Source organism: Ochotona princeps, chromosome 12 (genome assembly GCF_030435755.1).
Source record: "Ochotona princeps isolate mOchPri1 chromosome 12, mOchPri1.hap1, whole genome shotgun sequence".
NCBI lineage: Eukaryota > Metazoa > Chordata > Mammalia > Lagomorpha > Ochotonidae > Ochotona > Ochotona princeps.
The window spans coordinates 22,906,572-22,912,615 of NC_080843.1; the positions used below are offsets into that span (position 1 = coordinate 22,906,572).

The window sequence follows — 6,044 nt, forward strand, 5'->3', positions numbered from 1 at the left end:
TATGGGCGCCGGTTCTAGTCCCGGCAGCTCCACTTCCCATCCAGCTCCCTGCTTGTGGCCCGGGAAAGCAGTTGAGGATGGCCCAATGCATTGGGACCCTGCACCCGCGTGGGAAACCCGGAGGAGGTTCCGGGTTCCCGGCTTCGGATTGGCGCGTATCGGCCCGTTGCGGCTCACTTGGGGAGTGAATCATCGGAGGGAAGATCTTCCTCTCTGTCTCTCCTCCTCTGTGTATATCTGGCTGTAATAAAATGAATAAATCTTTAAAAAAAAAAAAACATTAGAAGGAATGGGGCGCAGCATGATGGTTCAGTGGCTAAATCCTCCCCTTTCAGTGCCAGGATCCCACATGGGTGCCAGTTCATGTCCTGGCTGCTCTCCTTCCTTCCTATCCAGCTCACTGCTAGTGAAAATACAGACGATGCCCAAAGCCTTGACACTGGGAAAATTCCTGATTCCTGGCTCCTGGCTCCAGGCTTTGAATCATCTCAGCTTCAGCCATTATGACCATTTAGGGAGTAACCAGGAGATGGAAGGTCTTTCTGTCTCTCCTCTCTGTAATAATTAAATATGTGTATATATATATGTATTTTAAAGTTTACTTATTTTTATTTGAAACACAGATATACAGAGAGGAGGAGAGACAGAGAGGAAGATCTTCCATACAATGATTCATTCCCCAAGTGGCCACAATGGCCAGAGCTGCGCCAATCCAAAACCTCTACCAGGTCTTCCATGCAGGGGCAGGGTCCCAAGGTTTTGAGACTTCTTCAACTGCTTTCCCAGGCCACAAGCAGGGAGCTGGGTGGAAAGCAGGGCCATTGGGATATGAACTGGCCCCAATATAGGATTCTGGTGCATGCAAGGTGAGGACTTTAGCCACTAGGCTACCATGCTGGGCTCCCCCCTGAAAAGATAAATATTTTTAAAAAGATGAGAATGAAAATTTATCTTCCAGTTCAACTGAAGTATCAGGAAATATCAAAGCAAAAGTAGCAAAATTTGTACTAGACTTAAGTAAGAATGTCATAATGAATGCCAAACAGGTGCTCAATTCTAATGCAATACCAACTAAAAGTTAAGAATTTGCGGCCCTGGAACTGATAACATCACTGAGTGCAAGATGTAGTCTAAGCACCTTTCGAGCCATCAAGCAATTTGTGGTATGCAGGATTTTATTGCTCTTAAAGAACAGGAGTGACTTGTATTTACGATTCTTCTGAAGAATAATTACATAGGATTTCTTTGCAATCAGCGACTTACAAACTAACAAAATTGCTTTTTCCACTTAAAGAAAAAAAAAGGTCTGGGCTTTTAGTTAAAAGAAGAAATGTTTTAATAAATGAGAGATTTGTCTGCACTTTGTGGTTTGGTACAAATTGTATAATCCGTTCCAACCCACTCAGCTGCATTACTCAGCCCTACACTGAATAATTGAAAGTTAGCCTTACATTTAGGCACTTACTGCATCGTTTTCTCATACATCCTTAATATTGCATTGCTATTAAATTGATAATGTACCCCGTTATATTAGAAATAAATAATTAATTGACAGTGCTGGACTCTGGGAACATGAGCTTGCGTTTCTGCCTACACACTGAGTTCGTTGTCATGATTTGGGCAAGTGCTTTACTCATCCTGTGCTGCACATTAAATAATCATTTGAGGAAAGCTGCTTCTAGAAATGAACAAATTAATTGTTATCAGGAGAAAAAACAGGCTGATTTGCAGGTAGGTATGCTTATAATGCTTGCTAAGAAATACTTCTTAGATTGTGATTAACATTAAGCAGATTGACTGCATGCCTTCATGCATTCAGTTGTCAGTCCACAAAAATTTACAGACTGTCTACTACAAGATATTATGTATCAAGTTATATCAAGTACCATCATATATATTGTCTATTATGTTCCCTGGAAGCAGACCCTGAGATGATAATTCTTGTTTAAAAGATTAGCTCTCAGGAAGAGTGGGGGGGAGGCAGGATAGTAAGGGGAAAGCGGCTGGTTGAGAAGGGAGTCCCATCAGGACACTCCCTTCAGTTAGGCCTAGGAGCAACTGGTTCACTTGAGGAGAAGTGGCCAACTTCTGTGCTCTGTGACAGTAGGTCAGGGTGGTGTTGCTGTGGTGTTTTGTTCAAGAAAAGAGAGCAATTCTCCCAAATGGGGACATCTGTGAGTAGTTAGCAGCAAATGTTTATAACAGCCAGGGGGTGGGCAAACCAGCCAGGTCAATTTGACAAGGGCACCAACAGCATCCACTACAGAATTGAGTTAAACACAGACATGATTTATTAAAGTTTTAGATGTAGAAAGTACCTTAGAAACCATTTAAGAAATTACCACTCATTTTCCACATCTGCAAAATGGAGTGAGAGGCTGGCATTGTGGCATAGTGGGTTAAGCTATTGCTCGTGATACCAGCATCCCACGTGGACTCTGCTTCTTGTCCCAGCTGCTTTTGATCTAGTTCTCTGCCAATGTCCTGGGGAAATCAGGAAGGGAAAAACATCTGAAAATTGTCAAAGTGTTTGAGCCCTTTCTGCCTTCCCCAGTGGGAGACTCAAATGAAGCTCACGGCTCCTAGTTTCAGCCTGGCCCAGCCCTGGCCCAGCTTTGGCCATTGCAGCCACTAGGAAGTGAACTAGTGGATGCAAGATTGTTCTCTGTCATTTTGAATTTCAAATAAATAAATGAATCTTATAAAAAAAAGAAAAAAAGGAAGGAAGGGAGACAAGGAGAAAGGAAGCAAGCGAGAAAGGAAAGAAAGGAGAGAGGGAGGGTGGACACCAAGGAGGGAGGAGGATGAAGGGGGGAAGGAAGGGACGGAAAAAGAAAGGAAGGAGAGAGCTTTTATTACATATAAATTCATAACTCCACAAAGTTCTTTTTTGATTGCATATATTTAGAAGAAATAGTATTTCTCTCTCTTTCAAAGAACTAGAGAATAGAATTAAATGCTTAAGAACAGGTAACTGTGCAACTTGTTGTAATTAGTTTAAAAAAGGAATTCAACATCAAAATTTTGGTGAGAATGCAATAAATAGATAGATAAGCAAGCCCTGAACTGGACAAATGCATAAAGAACGAGGGATTGATTTCTTCCTATCTCAAGTGACAAGGCACAAAAACCCCAGGCTGGAATAATGCCTAGATATGAGAAAGCTGAAAGGATGTCTCAGCACCATTTTTTTTTAAAGCACTAAGTATTTTAACCATATTTTATGAGGAAGAATCTTAAAATAAAGTGAAAATTGGGATTCTATTTAAGTCTTTGGAGCTGACTTAGAACCAGGAATTTTCCCCTTTTTTCCCCTTAAAATGTTCTGACTTTAATGGTGTATTGATGCTGTCTTTAGAGATTGTCACTCTACCAAATGGTAAAAATGTGAGGATCAATTTCTGTTTATATCAGGAATTCTTAAACTGGAGTCCTTAGATGAACAAATGGTACATGGAGACAATTCAGAGAACCCTTTTATTTGATTAGGTTAAAAGGGGGCTGGGATCTGTGTTTTCAGTAACATTTAAGATTTACAAAGCACTTCACATGCAAATGTTGCCCAAATTTTAGTTCCTATGAACTTGTCACCAATAGAAATCACAAATACATTCATATCACAGAAGAAGTTGTTGCAGAGATCTCAAGACATCATCTGTGTTCATCACTCCCTCACTCTGGCATGATACCTCATCCTTCCTGTCCACAGATGCTCTCACACTGGAACTGGTCCAATAAATGCAATTCTGGGTTTCCAAATGGTGGAATTGTATAACCTCATAATATAAATTTAACTAAAATAGATTTGCAGAATTTTAGTGTTTGCAGTGTATTGAATGTATGTTCCCCAAATACATAAATTTATTTCTCTTTAAGATTTATTTATTTAGGGCCCAGCGCAGTGGCCTAGCGGCTAAAGTCCTCACCTTGAACACGCCGGGATCCCATATGGGAGCCGGTTCTAATCCTGGCAGCTCCACTTCCCATCCAGCTCCCTGCTTGTGGCCTGGGAAAGCAGTCGAGGACGGCCCAAGGCTTTGGGACCCTGCACCGGTGTGGGAGACCCGGAAGAGGTTCCTGGCTCCTGGCTCCTGGCTCCGGTTCGGCACAGCAATGGCCGTTGCGGTACTTGGGGAGTGAATCATCAGACAGAAGATCTTTCTCTCTTTCTCTCCTCCTCTCTGTATATCTGACTTTGCAATAAAAAGATTTATTTAGTATCATGATAGACTTGTAAAAATTCACAGAAGACACCCATTGTTAGATTGGAGGGAAGAACAGAGGGAGGGGAGGGAACTTGGAGGGGCATGGGAGACCCCAGTGCCAACTAAACTGTACCAGCTGTATCAACTAAACTGTATCAACTAATAAAAATGTTTTAGAGATTCATTTACTTATATGAAAAAGCAAATTTACAGAAATAGAGAAGGAGAGTTGGAAAGAAAACACTCCATCCACAGATTCACTCTCCAGGTGGCAGCATCCCAGGCTGGGTCACACCAAAGCCAGGTGTCCTACATGGGCTGCAGGAGCCCAGGAACTTGGGCCATCTTCTGCTTTTCAAAGTGTGTTAGCAGGGAGGTGTACTGGAACTTGAAGCAATGCCCACAGAGGATACAGGCACAGCATGTGGAGGCTCCAGGCCTCCAGTTCGTATTAAATCCTAACGCCCAATGTGAAGGTATTAGGAGGAATCTTGGGCTGGGATTAGGTAATGTAGCTGCAGCTTCACAATGGCGTTGTCTCTGTAAGCAGACAAGAGCTTGCATCCTCTTTCTCTGCCAAATGAGGTTACATCAAGTTGGTGATATGTAACCTAAGAGGCCTGTTATAAGAAGGTAACAGTGCAGGCACTCTGATGGTGGACTTCCAGCTTCCAGAACTGTGAAAAACACAGATTTACTGTTAAAGTAGTTTTCTATCACAGGCAAACTAAGTAGTACTGGTGTTCCTTGAAAGCACCCATCCATTTATTGTTAAGCAAGCTATGGACGCTTTATTTACATTTATGGTATTAACAAGAATTGGGATTATCAACCCTTGTAACCAAAAAATAGAAATTAAAAATTAAAGCTGGAAGTCTTACATGATGTACACCCTAAGAAGAAAGGTTTTATTCACACTAAATAACAACTTTCAAAAAAAAAAGAAAACTTTCACACTGACAAGCACATGGGTGCAGGGTCCCAAGGCTTTGGGCTGTCCTTAACTGCTTGCCAAGCAGGGAGCTGAATGGGAAGCAGGGCAGCCAGGATTAGAACCCACACTCTGTGCTTGCTTCAGCAACACATACACTAGAACGGGCACCCATATGGGATTCTTGTGCTTGCAAGGTGAGGACTTTAGCCTCTAGGCTACCGTGCTGGGCCTGAATCTATTGTTATTTAACACATTTTTAAAAAGTGCTATATTATATCGTAAGTCTAATATTTTACTATAATTAATTTTATTTCTAGTTATATATATTTCATATATTCTGATCATATTTCCTCTGATTTTTGAAGACATCCAAAATGGGAAAAAAATTTAAAAAGTCTTATTTAGAGGAAAATTATTTGTTATTTATGTTGTGACATTCACTAGTGTTTGCTTTTGTGATGTCACTCATCATTTCAGTTTAGTTTTTGTTCTATTCTTAATCCTGTACAAGGCACATCTTATAAAATTTACTGATTTCTTGGCCAATGATCTCTGTTAAGTTTGTCAAGTGATAAACCGGCACTGTAGGTCAACTATAGGACATTTTCATCCCCAAATAAGATCCTTCATTTGTGATCATTAGCTCCTTGTTAGGCATACTAAAACTCATACTGCCTCTGCATGAAACTTATTTTAATATTTTTTAGATTGTAGGAATTATCCTGTAATAAAATTTTTATAATAAATGGAACAACACTTAAGAAGGAAATTTAAGCAAATACTAATTCTAATTGATTCAGACAAGAGTGTTCAGTGGATAATAAAATATTGAGTAAAAGGTTGATTATAAAAATGAAGTGATTAGGTTACAGAGGAGCCTCAAGATGGACATCACTGTGGTCAGT

At 40.6% G+C, this 6,044-nt stretch overlaps 1 protein-coding gene across 1 annotated transcript in view; it reads left to right on the top strand.

Annotated features, from left to right (window-relative positions):
* Window positions 1–6,044, top strand: part of RBM26 (RNA binding motif protein 26) — a 159,881-nt gene that overhangs the window by 38,522 nt on the left and 115,315 nt on the right. The window lies entirely within an intron of this gene.